General features: G+C 35.8%; 1 long non-coding RNA gene across 1 annotated transcript; it reads right to left on the reverse strand.

Annotated features, from left to right (window-relative positions):
* Positions 1-1,867: 1,867 nt before the first annotated feature.
* Positions 1,868-3,734, reverse strand: LOC148158202 (uncharacterized). The gene is made up of 2 exons (XR_015763682.1): positions 3,112-3,734; positions 1,868-2,249 (listed from the first exon to the last, which is right to left on the reverse strand). It is a non-coding gene; the product is annotated as an uncharacterized LOC148158202 (long non-coding RNA).
* Positions 3,735-4,175: the final 441 nt, after the last annotated feature.

Raw genomic sequence — 4,175 nt, forward strand, 5'->3', positions numbered from 1 at the left:
AGGATTTCACCAAAGATTCTTGTGCCTATAATTAGTGCAGGATCTGAGTGGGCAGCCTGTGTGTTACAGAGCATATGTCACAGTATGTTAGTGTCCACCTTAAGATGTTTCATTATCATGAAACATTTTAAGATTTCATAATAATGAAACCTTAAAATGACAGTCAGCGTACTGACTGTCAGTCAGCCAGTATGCTTTTCATGGCCGTACTGGCTGACTGACAGACCAGCCATGTGGTGACAGTGATGTGTCTTGTCTGTCCAGTTCAGTTACCCAGGAGACTTGTAAATTGACAATACACACAAGTGCACGCCCGCAAGCACACAGATGCAAACATACACAACCTTTTGGCTCACTGATGAACAGAGCAGAACATGCAACTGCAACAGTTGTAATGCATTTGAATAGAGCCAGCTCCCTGTCACTCAACAGGATATTTCTTCCAGTGTTTTAATATGGACTGTTGCAGTTGCATGTTCTGCTCTGTTCATCAGTGAGCCAAAAGGTTTTGTATGTTTGCGTCTGTGTGCTTGTGGGCGTGCACGTGTGTGTATTGTCAATTAACAGGTCTCCTGGGTCACTGAACTGGACAGACAAGACACATCACTGTCACCACATGGCTGGTCTGTCAGTCAGTACGCTGACTGTCATTTTAAGATTTCATTTTAAGGTCATTTTAAGACCCAGAGACCAATTTCAGTTATACTACTAAACAGCATTGTGAATACTATTTTGAAGACAATATTAACCCCTTAACCTTCAACCCCTAAATCACCAAAACGTCTGAAAAGATATACCCAAATTAAATCAGCTGCTGTTCTTGAACAATTTGGAGTACATGCAAACACTTGGTCTCTTTATGAAGATGACAAGCTAAATTTTCTATGTTTCAGTCAAAAATACTTTAACTGTAAGTAGTTTGTAGCTATTACATTTGTAACACAAAAATATTAGAAACATTTTTGCTTCACCAGATTTTTCATTTTTATTTCTTGTAAATGCACATTGAGTGTTGAATGTATGGACTGGAAAATACAATAAATCTGTAGAATAAAGTATTCTGCTCGTGAATTTCAAGACTGATCAAAATAGCACAAAAAAGAAATGTCATTTTGGACATGTTTATTTTTGAGGTGTTTGTTTATCAGATGTTGTCCAAGTGTGCCATTTGGAGTCTCCATTTGGCATCTCCAAATTTGGACACTTGGACATCTGATATACAAACTTCAAATGACTGTAACTCAGTGCTTCAACACTGAAAAAAATAACTCTTTGGATTAACATAAAAAAATCATGGAAAGATTTTCCACCTGATTACTTTGCTTTATTTCAGCACTATGTAATTTTGTTACTCCGATTTAAAGCAAATGTGTTGGCTCAACTTAATTTATTAAGGTTATTCCAATTTAAAGGAAATGTGTTGGTTCAACTTAATTTATTAAGGTTATTCCAATTTAAAGGAAATGTGTTGGTTCAACTTAATTTATTAAGGTTATTCCAATTTAAAGCAAATGTGTTGGTTCAACTTAATTTATTAAGGTTATTCCAATTTAAAGCAAATGTGTTGGTTCAACTTAATTTTTGTGGTTGATTCTACTTATTTACTTTAGTTGGACCCAATGTAATTTAATAGAGCCAGCCTAACTAATTTTACACTGATAACTTCACACTACTTAATTACGTTGATCCAACTCATGAAAATTAAGTTAGCTGAACAAACATGCTTCATGCTGAAAGAAAGCTATTTAATCGTGTGGAAAATCTTTCCATGATTGAATTATGTTAAATCAAAGACATTTTCTTAAGTGCTATTAAATTAAGTGTTTTAAGACCACACTGAAAGAAGAAAGAACACTCAACAATGAGAAAAAGTACAAAATGAACTGTATTTTCAAAATTGTTATCCATTTTCTTTTTACACAGCACAAAAAACAGCTGAGTTGAAAGTTGAAATAAACAACAAAAGGTCAGTTTTGTTATTCCAGAAAAAAACTGGGCTGTGTTTAGTATAGATCAAATTCTTAACAACATAAAAAGTGTCAGTAAATTCGCTCAACTTTGCGAAATGTAACAGTTAAAATTTAGTTTTCCATTGCGGTCTTTAGAAAAACATGTAAAGATGCATTGCTCAAGTTGTTCATCACTTCCACTCCGTCCAGGAGAATCCCAACATCCTCAATGGCATCGCCAGGCTCTGCACTCTCCGGTCGGATAACAGATTCCACAGACGGTCTCGGCCATTTGTGCACCTTGATGATGGGAACAAGGGTGGGGATTTGAGGAGGAGAGATTTCACATCTCATTAAATAAAAAAATAACTTTACACTTGTTTGGCTGACTCACCAACAGCTAAGGTCCATCAAAGATCTGTCTGTGTTAATTGTGAGTCCAGTGGTAAGATTTCCCATTTAGAAAAGGTACCATATTTTCTACATTTTCACAAAAATCGTCTTATAATGCGGTGCACCTTGTGGTGCGGAAAATACGGTATATTGTCTCATATGGAAAAACATGAAGAGAAGGGATGAATCCCAAAGAGGCCCCATATTCCATGGCCTGTTCTCCTCAATTGAAATGACAGTCTGAGGATCCACCACACAGACTGTCATTCCAAACCAGTCCTACTTATGTGCAAACAAAGCCCTGACTCTGTACACAAACCAAACATCTTATACATGAAGAACCTGTCTTATTTCCTGGATGGAGGAAATGTCATGACTATGTGTGGTAGTTATTTCCAAATAGATCTGTACTAACATCTTAGGTAAAGTTAGTTCATATTTTTGTCTGCATATGAAACAATGCTGTTAGAAAAAAAGGCTAAATAAAACAGGCCAAAGATCTTTTTGTGGAGTTTAACTCACCTAAAAATCCTCATTTTAAACCCACTTAACAATAACTGTAATTATATCAATCTTACTAATGATTATCCTTTTCTGTGGGAGAAATCTAAAAGCATCTCAAAAGTCAAATTAAAATTGAATGTACCCAAGTGAAAAAAAAAGTTTTAATGATCTTCTCTTACTTTAAATTTATTAGTAATTCACAGGAAGTCCAATTAACTCCAACTATCATCACCTCTTTTGTAGACACAAAGATAAATTAATATACCATGTACTCTTTCTCCAGCTTCTCTGGATCTTCATTCAGGTACACAGACAGACCTTTTAGGATCCACCCTCGTCTGACTTCAGCAGTGTTTTCCTAAATATGCAGATCAGAAAACAATGAGAACAACCGCAAAAATCCAGCAGTATACTATAAGGTCACACACTTGAAAACTTAGCAAAATTCAAAGGAAGTCACAACGAAAGTGATCAGTGGCTTGCAGTCTATTTGAAAGATCTTTAAAATTGTTATTCTCCTTTCATTATGCCATGACTAAAATTAAGTTTAACATTTTATTTAAACTTCTAACTGATGCTGTCACCTAAGAAATATTTATGTCTGAAACAAGGGTACAGTATAGGGGGATATACTGTGAAAAATCTATTTCCTCTGCCTTCTCCCAGTGCTAGAAACAACCAGTCAGTGGCAGGAGAGTTTTAGTGCTGTCAATCACAATCTCATGTTGCTGCTCATCCTTCTTCCCCCTTGCTCTGTACTAATCTGTAGCTAGCATAGGGCTGATAGCAGCTCATATCTACTAGACAGAGAGAGACAACACTCCTTACAGTTCCACATCCCCACGCAAATAAAGACAAATAAAACTGACTTGCCAAATACAAGTTCAGCTGAACCCTTAATCGCTTTAACACTAGATTCAGTCATTTTAGATCTGGCAAAACTTATCATTAGCCACTGCAATCTAAAACTTGATGGCCGATGACCCCCTTCACCAGTGCTTATGTAGGTGGATAACAGACGGGTGATGTTCTGAAAGAGATCAGATTTTCAAACATTAAAATATGTAATTCACCCTGAGCAGAGTTGTATCTGAACATTCAAACTTTTAGTACAAGTCTCTTGAATGCATCATGAATCAATCAATCAAATTTTATTTGTACAGCACATTTCAGCAGAAAGGCATTTCAAAGGGCTTTACATAATTAACAACAGAAACACAGAGTCATGCAACATTTAATATACAGTGAAACAGATAAAAAGTAAAGTCAAAAACATTAAAAACATTGAAGACATTAAAACCGCACTAAGCCTAATTTAGCTAAGCAACT

The sequence above is a fragment of the Poecilia mexicana genome, unplaced genomic scaffold (genome assembly GCF_051168715.1).
Source record: "Poecilia mexicana isolate PSO_F unplaced genomic scaffold, ASM5116871v1 scaffold_7, whole genome shotgun sequence".
Lineage (NCBI taxonomy): Eukaryota > Metazoa > Chordata > Actinopteri > Cyprinodontiformes > Poeciliidae > Poecilia > Poecilia mexicana.